Here is a 17,030-nt window from a genome sequence, read left to right on the forward strand (position 1 = left end):
TGAGTGTGGAGACCCAGCCAGGAAGTGGTGAAGTAGAATCCAGAAGAATATGCTATTCCCCATTTTGTGCTCTTTCAATGACGTTGGAGCCTTTTTACTGTGCACCTCCTGCTTTAACAGGGGTCACAACCCAAGATACCAACAATGGCCCAGGGAGTAACCATGAGTGGCCTCGTGGGGACTATAACGAACTGTGGGCAACATGTACTGTCCCAAGGGGACATTGACCACTCAGTCCCAGGTCATTGTTGTAGAACAAGGGCTTCCAGTTCTGCTTTTAAAAGAGAAGATGGAAACCTGGATTTTTATGTCACCAAAATATATAAATGTTAGTAATTAGCACAGATTAATACACACACAGAAACCCTCCCATCTTTTGTCGGGATGCTGTCCAAAGGCCACCAGTGTGCGCTGTGATATTTCTGATATAAGAACCCCTCCAAATAAACAGCTCTTTTTTGCACATTCTGAAACTATTTGTCAAGACTTCCCTAGCCTTTTTACTTTTTAAAAAAAGTGCAGTTTTTTTGCGGGCTCACTAAGACATGCTGCTTTTCCTGCTCAAAGAACCTGGGACTTCAGCTTGACTCTCGAAATGTGCAGCCACAAGGTGGAGCTCCAAGTATTTTCCTTTTTAAAAGTTTTGCATGACGTTAACACTAATTAATGCAATAATTGAAACTATTATCCTGGGACAGCTTAGTTATTCTCCTGTGGAGATTGCCTATGTGGCCTGGGTTTTTTTTTTTTCTTCAGAATTATTCATTAACCATAAAAACAAATGGCAAACAAACAACAAACATCCTGAAAACCTAGTATAATAGCTTTATTGGTCCAATTTTTATTTTTTTATTGTTTTGATGTTATATATTTAATTTATTGTCTACCATGATGTATCTTTCAGGCTGAGATAAAGGAACAATAAGAATACAGAGTTTGGAAGGACTGGGATCCTACAGGCTGCCAATTTAAATTTTAGGTGGTTTTTTTTTTGCAGGTTTTAGCCAGGGCTGGGTTTGAACCCACCACCTCCGGCATATAGGGCCAGTGCCCTACTCCCTTGAGCCACAGGCATCGCTCTAAATTTTAAGTTTAAAATAGAAAATATGATTCTCTGAGAGAAGAAATACGTTTTATTTTACCAACGAAGACCTTCCTGCGGGCTGAGGCCCCTGAGGAAGCCTTTCCAGTGTAGAGTCCAGTCCTTCTTCAGGCTTTCAGCTCTGCTTCCTCCCACTCACTTGGGATTTCCTTAAACCTCACTCTCCAAATACAGCAGTCCACTTCCCCTTCCCTGGACTGAGAGGTGGTCGTTTGTTGTTTCATTTCTTGGTTGCTTTTGCTGTCTAGAAGGTGCTTTGTCAGTTGCAACTTAGTGCCTTCTACACCTACCAGATTGTAGGGTTTTGGTTTTGGTTTTGGTTTCCAATGACAAGTCTTGTTTCAAGTTTCAGATGAAATCTAAAGCCCTTCAAGAAGTCTTTCAGATCTTCTCAGGCCCCTTCAGTCATCTCCTCCTCCATGATCATAATGGTGCTAACTTGGGCTTTCTGGGCCAGGGGCCGCTCTGAGCAGCTGGCATAGATCCACTCGTTCAACCCCACGTCCCTCCTCTGAGTTCTCATGAGGGACATCCTTGCTTTATCGGGTAGGGAGGCTGAGGCGGATGAGCTGGAGCTGCGCTAGAACTGGGGCCATCTCCATGCAGAGTCTCATCTGGTACGTGCGTGCCTGGTGGCCTTATCTTAGCATTTATAGCTTATCATTGTCGTCATTACCATCACCGACACAACTGCTTGCGGTGTATCTATTTACCCTGTTAGAGTTTGAGCTTTTGAAACCCAGAGGCTAAGTCTGTCACACAAGCTCAGTCCTGCAAGCTCCTGGGCTGTGCACACAGCCTGGGGAGAGGTGCAGTGGTTCAATGGAGAAATGAACAGAACCTGAAAGCCAAGGTCCAAGTGGAACCCCAGCCCTGCCCTGTGTTAGCTGTGGGGCCTGGGAAAGATGCAGTGTCCTTTAGCTGTACCCCCTGCAAAGCATGGAGAAAAGTAGTAAAGTAGTGCTTCATGAGAGGTGGCTGAGTTAGAGTCGGTGAAGTGCTGGATGGAAGTCTGGCATATGGATCTCCCTATCTGCTGTGAATTGTTATAGCAGACAACAGATATGGATGAATCTTGTTGAGAATCCTGGGATTCAAATGGACAAACCCCAGTTTTCAAGGCAGATTTTTAAGTTTTAAAAATACTGCCTAGCTAAATTGTTAAAATTTTAATCTCAATTATCTTTAGACTGAGAAAACTTTAAGATTAGCTGGTGACATGGTAAGACAGGCATTAACTCCGACATGTGATATACACTTCTAATCCTAGTAAATACTCTGGTGAGTAACACCAAACAACATACACACACATTTCCAGTAACTGATCCCAAATTTATATACAGTAAGATGAATGAGTAAATTTCCAATGAGGAAGTAGGACTATTACCCTTGATCTATGTTCCTTATGTCTAAATTCTAGGAGGTATTCGTATACCTTTGAGTCTCCTATTCGCTTCTGTTAAGATGATTCCACATTATCCCTAAAGAAATTTTGTTTGCTGTTACAGTGGATGCTTCACTCTCCAATTGGTTGAGTTGAACAAGATACCCATATTTTAAAATTTTACAGAAGGTTATATACCAGGATTAGGATACAGAATCTTTGTTGTGTTGTGTTCCATCACAATGTTGTCTTTATGGCAAATTTCATTGGATTGGCACAATTTTGACTTAAGCAGCCAGTTCCCAGTAAAAGGATCCTCTGTTCCTCTGTGAATTACATTATCTGTTTATTTGCTTGACATATAGTTATCGAGTGCCTGGTATGTGCCAGTGCTAGTTACTGGCTTGCTTTCCACTTTCATTCGAAAATAAAACAGAATGCGATACTCTTTTCTTGCTAACCAATCAAAATCAAGTGAAAATCTGGATAATCAGAATCAGCAAATTGAGGCAGTTGGCGTTTATATATCTAAACAGTTACAAGGAAACCAGGGAGGATTAGCCAAAGTGACTCCTGGTTGTGGGTCTTCTGTTCTCTTTGGTCTTGTCCTGCCTCAGACTTAAGCTTTCCCACTCACTGCTGCCCCTAGTGGCTCTTTCCTCTGAGTCCCACCTGCCTCTGGGCTTTCACCTCACTTCCTGTGAGTTTAGGTTCTTATAAGGTTTCCAAATTTTCAGCAGATATGAATTGTGATTTCAGGGCAAATAATCAGCATTCTCAAGAATTCTTTAGAATTCCTGAAATGATATTAGTCTGTATTTTAAAAAATACTTCATATATTTTTAAGTAGTAACAAGTGACCACATGAATGAACTAAGAATCATTTCTCTTCCGTAGGATTTTACTAAAAGTTCATAGATTTTCTTTATTATTATAATAGACGTATATTGGGGAAAAATTGTATGTTTTAATGACCTGTTAAAATTATCTCTACCTGACATTGACATTTTATAACAGAAAACATTATTGAAAGAAGGGAACACTAAAATAAAACAAATGTGAAATAGAAATCATTTAAAAATGTAAACATTAGGGTGGCGCCTGTGGCTCAGAGGAGTAGGGTGCCGGCCCCATATGCAGGAGGTGGTGGGTTCAAACCCAGCCCCGGCCAGAAACTGAAAAAAAATAAAAATACAAATAAAATATAAAAATTATATCATAGATATTTAATGTTTGAAAGTTAACGTTCTTGAATTTTAACACACAAACATTAGCTGCCCTATCCAATAATCTTTTATTTTACATTGATGTTTATTCACTTAATAAGAATGCATTCAAAGCCATCTTAATGCTGGACATTAGAATACATACAGCTTCACATAAGCTCAGTTCTATATTTAAAAAAGGAACTAAGCTTATGTGAAGCTGTATGTATTCTATTTTTCTATTGAAATAACTATTGCTTTTACAAATTCAGATTTTAGATCAGTTTCTGATTTCCCAAGAAAGTATCCTTCAGTGGAGGAGACAAGATGGCTGACTGACGCCAGCTTTCCACAGAGGCTCCTGTCCAGAAGGAGAGTTAAAGGACAAAAATTCAGCAAGTAACCTGGTGGATTTGAGCTGCACTAAGAGAGAAGGTTGTGGAACACACGTCAACCCCGCTGAGGCGAGCTGCGACCACAAGGATATAAACAAAAGGTACAAAATCCATTACCAAGCGGAAAGGAGTCCCCTCCCCCATGAGAACGGCTCAGAGTGCCCCACAAACAACCGGTCAGAGTTCAAAGGTCCTCCCACTACACTCCATGGGAGAGACCCCCTAAAAACTGGACCTACCTCCTCTACTAGGGTGCCACGGCGTCCTCCTGCCAGGCATAAAACTGTATAAACTATATATAGTCTCTACCTAGAATTCTGAGCTCCCAGCGCTCCCCTTCGCTGACACTGGGGTCTGGAGGCCAGTCCCGGTGGGTGGGCAGAGAGGGGACTGCACCGGAGTGGCAGTTCCCTGAGGCACAGTGCGACAGCCATCTTTTGGTAACAATACGGCCAGGCATAAAACTGTGTAAAGCTCTGTGTGTTCTCTGCCTGCAACCCCAGGCTCCCAGCGCTCCCCGCACTCCCCTCTGCTCTCACTCCAAGGTCTGGAGGCCTGTCCCCCAGGGGTCCGGAATCTTGGGCGATGGCTCGAGGGGTGTAGACAGTGCTGGGCTGCAGCCTGTGGGTGCAGACTCTGGGGTATGGGAGCAGAGAGAGGACTGTTGGCCGGAGGGGAGCTGCACAGAACATCCCTTGCCGGAGCAATAAAGCAGTGGCCCTCTTTTGCTAGCAATACGGCTCACTACCAAATATTCTTAAGCCACACCCCCTGTCTCCCTGGGCAACCAAAGACTCTGAGTTTGCCTGAGGCAACTCCAACTTGCAAACCAGGGAAACTCCCAGGGTGGGGCTGACCCAGAGGTCCACTTTACTAAACCTAAGACGCACCTGGCCCTCAGGGGATCGTCAGCCTATAGACAATATAGGAGCAAAGACAAGCTGATTTGGAGCTCAATTCAGCTTCTCTTCTGCAGGGGAACCGCAGAGTTGTTCTGTTCTGTTCTGTCAGTAACATTAATCAGGGGTGAGACTGGACCTGAGTGAAAACCCCTCAGCCTTCATCAAGCACCCAAGGTTGTCAGGCCTCACCTCCTCCTGCTGGAGAGAGGCAGAGCGCAGCGGCCTGGCAGACTTCCTTGTGATTCAGGCAGGTACAAACTCTTGGAGTACCGATTCACTACAGGCAACTGGGTCAGCGAACTGCAGGGCTATCAGTGACTGGATGTGAAGTGGTGCAAGGTGGGGAAGGAGGCAGCAACCTTCCTAGACTGATTTATTGGCTGGGTGGCTTCTCCTGACTCCACGCAGCACTGGAGCAAGCCACACCAGAGTAGTCACCAGACCCCTGTAATCCAGTTCCCAGAGACCTCTTAAACTCTCTCACCCAAGACAGGTGCAGATGGAGACAATTGATTTGGACCTTTTTGAACTGAACCAATCGCCTGAGGACAAATCAGGTGGTGCCCTGGGTACACGGTGGTAGGAAGGTTTGATTTTTCTTTTCCAATTGTTTGCCGATGGGGGGCGGGGTGACTTAATTGCTGATATTTCTCCACAGATGAGACTTCAATCCAAAGTATCTATTTCACTAGGGTGGAACAGAAACCAGCTGAAAACAAGACAGAACCACTTAGCCCCACCACACCAGACAGGGCCCCAGTTTCTCAGGCCACAACACTGTACAGGCCCTCGACAAAGCCCCAGGGGAAAAAATTGGAGGGAGTAAAACAACCATGGGTGGAATCAGCGGAAAAACTCTGGTAACATGAATAACCAGAATAGATCAATCCCCCCAAGAAAAGATATGGCAGATGCAATTGAACATCCCATTCATAAACAACTGGCTGAGATGTCAGAAATCGAATTCAGAATTTGGATTGCAGATAAGATTAACAAAGTGGAATTAGGAATTCGAGGAGAAATTCAAAAGTTGTCTCGAGAATTTAACGAATTTAAAGACAAAACCACCAAAGACTTAGACACACTGAAGCAAGAATTTGCAGCCCTCAAAGATATGAAAAAATACAGTAGAATCTCTCAGCAACAGAATGGAGCAAGCAGAAGAAAGGATTTCTGACATCAAAGATAAAGCCTTTGAATGCTCCCAAACTCTCAAAGAGGAAGAGAAATGGAGAGCAAAAACGGATGATTCTCTCCGAGAGCTCTGGGATAATTTGAAGAAGGTGAATATCCAAATCATAGGGGTTCCAGAAACAGGTGAAGTGGCCTCGCTGGGCACAGAGGTCCTTCTGCATGAAATTATGGAAGAGAATTTTCCAGACATGCCTAGAGATTCTGAAATTCAGATAGCGGACAGCTTCAGAAACCCAGCACGACTCAACCCCAATAAGACATCCCCCAAGCATATCATAATTAACTTCACTAAAGTTAATATGAAGGAGAAAATCCTCAGAGCTGCCAGGAGAAAGAAAACCATTACCTTCAAAGGGAAGAATATTAGAATGACTGCAGATCTCTCTGCTGAAACTTTTCAAGCCAGAAGAGGGTGGTCACTGACTTTTAATCTCCTAAAGCAAAATAACTTTCAACCCTGGATCTTGTATCCAGCTCAACTGAGTTTCATTTATGATGGAGAAATTAAATACTTTAATGACCTTCATATGTTGAAGAAATTTGCCATCACAAAACCAGCTCTTCAGGATATTCTCAGACCTATCCTCCATAATGACCAACCCAATCCTATGCCACAAAAGTAAACTCACTCAGAAACTTCAGATCAAACTCCAATTTCCACACTGGCAAAAGGATTAAAAATGCCCACTGGACTTTTGAAAAACTCAATACCCAAAACTTCACCAGACTTATCAATATTCTCCATTAATGTGAACGGCTTAAACTGTCCTCTAAAGAGGCATAGGTTAGCTGATTGGATACAAAAACTCAGGCCAGATATTTGTTGCATACAAGAGTCACATCTTAACTTAAAAGACAAATACAGACTCAGGGTGAAAGGATGGTCATCCATATTTCAGGCAAATGGTAATCAGAAAAAAGCAGGTGTTGCAATTTTATTTGCAGATAAAATAGGCTTTAAACCAACAAAAGTAAGGAAGGACAAGAATGGTCACTTCATATTTGTTAAGGGTAATACTCAATATGACGAGATCTCAATTATTAATATCTATGCACCCAACCAGAATGCACCTCAATTTATAAGAGAAACTCTAACAGACATGAGCAACTTGATTTCCTCCAGCTCCATAATCATCAGAGATTTCAACACTCCTTTGGCAGTGTTGGATCGATCCTCCAACAAGAGGCTAAGCAAAGAAATCTTAGATTTAAACGTAACCATCCAACATTTGGATTTAGCAGACATCTACAGAACATTTCATCCCAACAAAACTGAATATACATACTTCTCATCAGCCCATGGAACTTACTCCAAAATTGATCACATCTTAGGTCATAAGTCTAACCTCAGTAAATTTAAATGAATAGAAATTATTTCATGCATCTTCTCGAACCACCATGGAATATAACTTGAGCTGAGTAACAACAGGAATCTGCATACTCATACAAAAACATGGAAGTTAAATAACCTTATGCTGAATGATAGCTGGGTCAGAGATGAGATTAAGAAAGAAATCGCCAATTTTTTGGAACAAAACAACAATGAAGGCACGAACTATCAGAACCTTTGGGACAACGCAAAGGCAGTTCTAAGAGGGAAATTTATAGCACTACAAGCCTTCCTCAAGAGAACGGAAAGAGAGGAAGTTAACAACTTAATGAGACATCTCAAGCAACTGGAAAAGGAAGAACATTCCAACCCCAAACCCAGTAGAAGAAAAGAAATAACCAAAATTAGAGCAGAATTAAATGAAATTGAAAACAAAAGAATAATACAACAGATCAATAAATCAAAAAGCTGGTTTTTTGAAAAGGTCAACAAAATAGATAAACCTTTGGCCAACCTAATCAGGAAAAAAAGAGTAAAATCTCTAATCTCATCAATCAGAAACAACAAAGATGAAATAACAACAGACTCGTCAGAAATAAAAAAAAATCCTTAATGAATATTACAAGAAACTTTATTCTCAGAAATATGAAAATCTGAAGGAAATTGACCAATACTTGGAAGCACGTCACCTTCCAAGACTTAGCCAGAATCAAGTGGAAATGTTGAACAGGCCCATATGAAGTTCGGAAATAACATCAACCATACAAAACCTCCCTAAAAAGAAAAGCCCGGGACCAGATGGTTTCACGTCTGAATTCTACCAAACCTTTAAAGAGGAATTAGTACCTATATTACTCAACCTGTTCCAAAAGGTAGAAAAAGAAGGAAGACTACTCAACACGTTCTATGAAGCAAACATTACCCTGATCCCCAAACCAGGAAAAGACCCAACAAGAAAAGAAAATTATAGACCAATATCACTAATGAATATAGATGCAAAAATATTCAACAAGATCCTAACAAACAGAATCCAGCAATACATCAAACAAATTATACATCATGACCAAGTTGGTTTTATCCCAATATACGTAAATCTATAAATGTAATCCAGCAAATAAACAAATTAAAAAACAAAGACCATATGATTCTCTCAATCGATTCAGAAAAAGCTTTTGATAATATCCAGCATCCCTTCAGGATCAGAACACTTAAGAAAATCGGTATAGAAGAGACAATTCTTAAACTGATAGAGGCCATCTACAGCAAACCCACAGCCAATATCATATGGAATGGAATTAAATTGGAATCATTTCCACTCAGATCAGGAACCAGACAAGGCTGCCCATTGTCTCCATTGCTTTTTAACATTGTAATGGAAGTTTTAGCCACTGCAATTAGGGAAGAAAAGACGATCAAGGGTATCCATATAGGGTCAGAAGAGATCAAACTTTTTCTCTTCGTGGATGATATGATAGTATATCTGGAAAACACTAGGGACTCTACTACAAAACTTTTAGAAGTGATCAAGGAATACAGCAGCATCTCAGGTTACAAAATCAACATTCATAAATCAGTACCCTTTATATATACCAACAACAGTCAAGGTGAAAAAACAGTTAAGGACTCTATCCCATTCACAGTAGTGCCAAAGAAGATGAAATATTTGGGAATTTATCTAACAAAGGACGTGAAAGATCTCTATAAAGAGAACTATGAAACTCTAAGAAAAGAAATAGCTGAAAATATTAACAAATGGAAAAACATACCATGCTCATGGCTGGGAAGAATTAATATTGTTAAAATGTCTATACTACCCAAAGCAATATATAACTTCAATGCAATCCCTATTAAAGCTCCACTGTCATATTTTAAAGACCTTGAAAAAACAATGCTTCGTTTTATATGGAATCAGAAAAAACCTCGAATAGCCAAGACATTACTCAGAAATAAAAACAAAGCAGGAGGAATTACGCTACCAGACCTCAGACTATACTACAAATCAATAGTGATCAAAACAGCATGGTATTGGCACAAAAACAGAGAAGTAGATGTCTGGAACAGAATAGAGAACCAAGAGATGAATCCAGCTACTTACCGTTATTTAATCTTTGACAAGCCAATTAAAAACATTCAGTGGGAAAAAATATTCCCTATTTAACTAATGGTGCTGGGTGAACTGGCTGGCAACCTGTAGAGGACTGAAAGTGGACCCACACCTTTCACCATTAACTAAGATAGACTCTCACCGGATCAAAGATTTAAACTTAAGACATGAAACTATAAAAATACTAGAGGAGAGTGCAGGGAAAACTCTTGAAGAAATCGGTCTGGGCGAGTATTTTATGAGGAGGACCCCCTGGGAAATTGAAGCAGCTTCAAAAATACACTATTGAGACTTGATCAAACTAAAAAGCTTCTGCACAGCCAAGAACACAGTAAGTAAAGCAAGCAGACAGACCTCAGAATAGAAGAAGATATTTGCAGGTTATGTCTCTGACAAAGGTTTAATAACCAGAATCCACAGAGAACTCAAACGCATTAGCAAGAATAGAACAAGGGATCCCCATCGCAGGCTGGGCAAGGGATTTGAAGAGAAACTTCTCTGAAGAAGACAGGCGTGCGGCCTTCAGACATAGGAAAAAATGCTCATCATCTTTAATCCTCAGAGAAATGCAAATCAAAACTACTTTGAGATACCATCTAACTCCAGTGAGACTAGCCTATATCACAAAATCCCAAGACCAGAGATGTTGGCGTGGATGTGGAAAAAAGGGAACACGTTTGCACTGCTGGTGGGAATGCAAATTAATACATTCCTTTTGGAAAGAGATATGGAGAACGCTTAGAGATCTAAAAATAGATCTGCCATTCAATCCTGTAATCCCTCTACTGGGCATATACCCAGAAGACGAAAAAGCACATCATAACAAGGATATTTGTATCAGAATGTTTACTGCAGCTCAATTCATAATTGCTAAGTCATGGAAGAAGCCCAAGTGCCCATTGATCCATGAATGGATTAATAAATTGTGGTACATGTACACCATGGAGTATTATGCAGCCTTAAAGAAAGATGGAGACTTTACCTCTTTCATGTTTACATGGATGGAGCTGGAACATATTCTTCTTAGTAAAGTATCTCAAGAATGGAAGAAAAAGTACCCAATGTACTCAGCCCTACTATGAAACTAATTTAGGGTTTTCACATGAAAGCTATAACCCAGTTACAACCTAAGAATAGGGGGAAGGGGGAAAGGGAGGGGAGGGAGTGGGGAGGTGGGTAGAGGGAACAGGATTGTTTGGTGGGATTATACCAGTGGTGCATCTTACAAGGGTATATGTGAAACTTGGTAAACGGTCTGTAAAGCTAGTGAATGATGCCCCATGATCATATCAATGTACACAGCTATGATTTAATAAAAAAAAAAAAAGAAAGTATCCTTCAGTAACACATCTTTTTCCCTTTCCTCTCTTCACCTATTTACAAAGAATTATAGTCTACAGCAAATATTCAGACTTGAAAAATGACAGAAAATATTGTTGGGGCAGCAGTTGAATGACAAAGCATTAGAATCTGCTAGAAAAGTAATAGTATTGCAGAGAACTACGAGTTGAAGTTGCTAATTTAAGGACTTACCCTGTTTTCCAAACTTGGTGGTTTTTAATTTTTTTTGGCATATCATTCAGACGACTCATTTAAACTATACTACACAGATAAACTTATTGATGTTTATTTTATTTGCAAGAATAACTCACCATTGGCAGCAGATAGGGCCATGGACACCCATTCATAACATGACAACAGTCGCAGCAAGACAGCACTATGTAGGTAGGTCCCTGGAAATGTTGGCCTTAACCTTAAGCGGCCAAATGTCTTGCTTTCAATAGACATAGGCATTTCTTTCTAAATAGTAATGACATCAGCATTTCTTTCTAAACAGTAAATTAACTTTTACAGAAAAGTTAAATAATTTTTCACTTTTCCTTGCTTTCTCCACTAATTTTTCTTGAGATTCTGAAAAACATAAATTTTCCAAAAAACACTAGGAACAAATGTCCGTATTTGATACCAGTGTGGAATACCCTGGAGCTTTTCCCGCCTTCTGTGCTGGAACTTTCTCACACTTACCTTGTGCTGAGAGTTTCCTCACAAATCCAGTCTGCTGGCCCTTTGTGTTCCCAGGATGTTGTAGAATTTCTTATCTAAGTTCTCCTTTTTTATTTTTCATAAAGATTGTGTCCTTTCCACTATCTTGAAATGAAAGTTTTGCTTTTCCATTTTGAAACTTCATTACTGTGGTAAAGAGATACGTGGAGGCCCTGTAGAAATACAGTGTTGGAGAGAAAGGGGAGGCAAGATTCTCACCTGCTGTAGCGATGAATGGTGTCATATTGAGCTGTTCCTTTAGTCACCAACCAGGAGGTAAGTAATTTGATCAAACAATGGTTTGTTTTTTTATTTTTTTAATCTGTATGAAAATGAACCATTGTCACTGCTGTATTTCATTACACGGTGCAATTGAAATGGCTGGCTGTGTGACCGGGGACAACTTTCCTATCATGAACAAATTTGCTTCAAATCTGTTAACTGTTCACACCTGTCTTCCCTGTGCCCTGGACTCCTCCAAGTAATAGATAGAATATTCAGTTTAGTTGACATAGCCCTCCTGGCAGAAAATGTGTCAAATATTCCATAAAACAAGTGTATGGTGCCCCATGATCTATTGATGTACACAGCTATGATTTAATTTAAAAAAAAGAATTCTGACGTGAAAAAAAAAAGAATATTCAGTTTAGGTTTCAATCCTAATGCTCTTTGGGATACCTATTTCTTTGCTATTCTGTTTTTATTTGTGTAAGGAAGGCTTTAGAGGTAAAGGAACAGAATTAGTGAGAAAGAATCTCCCTCCATACCTCCTGCTTTGCCTGCAAGAGCAGTTTCCATTACTTTTGGTTTATAGCAGGGAAGGGAGGAATGAATTAACTGCCTCATGAGAAAGGATGTGGGGTATGCTAAAATCCTTGATTTTAGTAGGTTCATACCAGAAATTCATATAGTTGGCAAATGAGCATTGCAAGCCATTGATTTATAGAACTTTTAGTTTTCTAAAAAAAATTTAACTTGTTTTCCCCCCAAGTTATTTTTCTTCATTTCCTGAAATTCATGTGAATCACAATATTCAAGCCTTGAGGCAAAAGTGGGTCAGAAACCGGTCTAGGTTTTTTAAACAAAGGAATGTGATACTCAAGAATTTGGTTACACTTGGGTAACTCTATGCTAACTGGGAAGAGCAGCAAGGTCTCTGGCTGAAGTAGTAAAGGGAGTGTTGGTATCATTAGAAAGCAGGGCCATGAGGAAGGAACTACCTAGGCCAGTCCTGAAAGCATGACCTAAGACAGATGTTGGGACTGCTAAGAGGCAGTTACTAACCAAGCTCGTCTCCAAACCCACCTTTCAAACTTCTGCCAGTATTTACCATTGGTGGACTAACTAGAAACCACGTGGTAAATGTGTCAGTCCATTTTCTGTTGCTTATAACAGAACACCTAAACCTGGGTAACTTATAAAGAAAAGGAATATAGTTTTGGAAGCTGGGAAGTTCACGGTTGAAGGGTCATATCCAGTGAGGGCCTTCTTGCTGGTGGATTCTCCGCAGTGTCCTGAGGCAGGGCAGGGCATCGAATGATGAGGGGGCTGAGCATCCTAGTTCAGGACCCTCTTACTCTTCTAAAGCCACAGGTCCCAGTCCTGTGATAACCCATTAATCCATTAACCTGTTAATCCACTAATCCATGAGTAGATAACTCCGTTCCTGAGGGCAGAGTACTCATGACCCAGTCCCCTCTGAAAGGCCTACATCTCAACATTGTCACATTGGGAATAAAATTTCAACATGAGTTTTGGAGAGAATAAATATTCAAACCATAGCAGCAGGTAACAAGGAAAATGGACTACAAACTGGGCCTCTGAACTCTTAGAATGCAGAGCAGAGCATGGAAGGGCAAAAATGGGGCATGAGAGCAACAGTCAAGTGATCGTCCCAGACTATTCCTTCTTCAGCACCTCTGAGTCAGTGAGGCACATCCCGGAAGGTCATCTATTTGAATTTGGGGCCACGTCTTTTCTTTCTGAGACATGAGAGGTCTGATCTAGTGCCTTCTAAATCTTCACGTGGGTTGATTTTTTTCCCATAAGTTTACCTATTTCCACCAGGGGAGTCAGAGCCCAGGTTATTAAAGGGTTAAACTTTGGAAGTCAATTGGTTAAGGCTTTTAGTTTCTGAAGAGATGACAGACAGGTAAGTAATACGGAGGGGACTGCTGTCCTCAGAGGTTCTTGCTGGAACGTTACCTTGTTATTACCGTATTCACTCTGGCTGGTGTGTCACTGTGCCCCCCTTCTCTGACTAGGGCTTAGGACGCTTCTGGTGCAAGGAACACAGACTCTTTCCAGCTGGCTCAAGAATAAAGGATTTTATCATAAATATACAAGTAAGATACAGACTTTTCTGGAAGAGAAACAAAATAAAGCCAGGGCTTAGCAGAAACAGGAGCTGCTCTTTGCTTCTCTTAAGAAACACATGACTACTTTTATTTCTGTTTCTCATTTATTATTTATTTATTCATTAAACATACACACCACGTCTCCACTGTGGTCCTAGGGCATGAATTTAGAGAGCAAGTTAAAGCATTCAGTGGGAAGACAGGCATTAAACAAATAAGCACATTTGTATAAAATTACAAGGTGCTGTAAATGCTGTGAATAAAATGTAAAGCTCGTAAGGGAGATATATATGAAAACTTAATTACAATTATGAAGTTCGGGAATAAACTTGTTTAAAAGTAATATTTAAATATATGTCTAAAAAGATCACTAAGAGTTGGCCACTTCAAGAGTGGGATATGACTTTTGATCAGTTATAAAGGGTTTGAACCAGAAGGAATGTAACTGTTTCCTATGTATACATAAACACTAAGCTTATTATTTAAACAGCTAATTTGAGTAAGCATATTCATGGTAAATGGAGGAAATCTTATTGAAATGAGTAAAAACTCTTGGTTATGGAAATCTGTAAAATATACACAGTTCGATTACATTCAGGTTGGTTCTTTATTTTATATTTGCCCCTTGTAATAATTGAAGGTAGCAAATGTAAATTTGTTATCAGCCCAATGTTTTCCAACACTTATTCCTAAAGTAATTTCTAAGCACATGAAAATAACTCTCCTTGCAATTGAAGTTGGCCTATCTCCCTCCTTGTTGCGAGAGGTTTGTAACAATCAATAGCAGATCTGGCTCTCTCTGTCTTCATTTAAATGACGTAAAGGCAAAGGTGAGCCAGGCATCTAAAGAATGTCCCACCTACCAGTTATTCTTCATTTCAGAACATACCACCTGAAATGCATTTAGCAGAACTGTGTGCCCTGATGCATGTTGGAGCATCAGAGGTTGGAGATGTTCTATTCTCCGACCCCTCCTCATGTGTACTGGGCTAATTGCGAATCAGCGTGTTGGTCACTGAGTGTTGCTGGTGGCATTTCTCTCCCCTAGTCCTGATTTCACAGACAACAATCCGCAGTTAAATCTATTGATTTATTAAAGCTTCAGCAACAATTCTGGTTCTTATGTTGAAGTTGGTGAACTTACTTGATTGGGGATAATGTGCTAACTAGACCATAGGTACAAAAAATAAGGTCACCAGGAAGAGATGAATTGTTTACTGGAGTAAAAGATTGAATATATAACAATGACTCTGCTACCCAAGTTATCTAAACCTAGCCAGTAACCTAGAGCTATTTCAAAACTCTGCCTATAAGGGAAATATTCCACTTTGAACTTTTTCAAAGATACCTAGAAAATTTATCTGACAGCAATTTACTTACATTACTTAAATGATAGAATTGGCAATTTAAATCAAAGTTTTCTACTGACAGTAGGACGCCTTGTGGTGTTTTATTTAAGAGAATGCTGCATTCAAGTCTGCTTTTTTGCCTTATTAAGAAACTCAAACAGAAATAGCTGGCTGTGTTTTCTAGTAGCACATTTTTATCTTTAGAATTATTTTTGTCCCCCACAAAGTTAGTGATGGGATTGCCAAAAAATAAATCAAGATATGAAACTTATCACATTCTTCAGAATTAATAAATATTTTCACTGGATATATGAGCAAGGCTCCCATGACCAAATCATCCAATTGGACTAATGAGGCCTAGGACAGATAAAATAGAATAATCACCAGAAGATAACACTGTATGTAAAATTGTAAATACTCATTTTCTCACGTTGGTGGTTCTAGATTCAGGCTGTGGACATGTAATGAAAGTGAGGGAGCCTGGATAACTTGAGACAGACCTTCCATATTCTCAATGCACTGACTACCACGGCAGACCCGGATTCCAATGTTGGCGCTGTCTCTATTGTGTAGCTGTGTGATAAGTAAGCTCTTTGTGCCTCAGTGCCCTAGCCTATAAGGTGGGCATTATTCCGCTTGTACACACCATAAAGTTACTATGAGTGTGGAATGAGGTCAGGCTCCTAAAGTATTTGGTGTGTAAATAAGCCCTTATTAAAAATCATATTGTATTATTAACAGCCTGTGATTTTATCTCCCTGCTTATCTCTATTATGCTGAACCTCTGGGGCAGTGATTCTTAACTGGAGGTGCCTTGCCTCCCTCCACCTGGGTACATAATACTGTCTGGAGACACTTTGGTTGTCACAAATGAAGGAGGGGTGCTATCGGAATCCAGTGAGCAGAACACAGAGGCGCTGCTAAATGTCCCCCACGCACAGGCAACCCCCACAGCAAGACTGGTGCAGCCCCAAATGTCAACAGTACCAACTTGGAGAAACCCTGCTCCAGGGTTAGGGGCCTCCTCATTATCGAGTGTGTGTTGTATAACTGTGACTTGTGGTATGCTCTCAAATGTCATCTGCCCCTCCGCCATCTCGCCTAGACTGTGAGCTGCCTGGGGGCAAGTCCTGGTATTGTGGCCATGCCTGCTGTGTCCAGGCCAAGGCCAGAACCAGTAAATTTCTGTGTGTTGTATAATTGACTTGTGTTATGCTCTCTAACGTCATTTGTCCCTCCCCCAAATTGCATAGACTGCCTGGGGGCAAGTCCTGGTATTGTGGCCATGCCTGCAGCGTCCAGGCCAAGACCGGGCCCAGAGGAGGCCTCAGTAAATGCTTCTTGAAGGATGTTTTGAAACTGCTTTTTAGAAACTCCACAATAGAGGGCTAAGTCCATCATTGGGGCCCGTGCCTGGTAACCACATACTCTAAGCTAATACGCTCAACCTTTCCCCTGCAAAAGCTGAGAAAGTTTGTGGCACATGATTTGGAAAGACCTCGGTTTGAGTTCTGCCCTGAATTTGCCATTTAGCTACTCACAAGTTATAAAAATGTTGATCATATTGCATCTATTCTAGGAATACTGTGAAGACTTCACGAGATGGTCAGTGTGAAATGCCTGGTTTAGAAATGGTTCTTAGCAGCTAAAATGTGCTGTGACTTA

This window comes from Nycticebus coucang, chromosome 2 (genome assembly GCF_027406575.1).
Source record: "Nycticebus coucang isolate mNycCou1 chromosome 2, mNycCou1.pri, whole genome shotgun sequence".
In the NCBI taxonomy this organism is placed as follows: domain Eukaryota; kingdom Metazoa; phylum Chordata; class Mammalia; order Primates; family Lorisidae; genus Nycticebus; species Nycticebus coucang.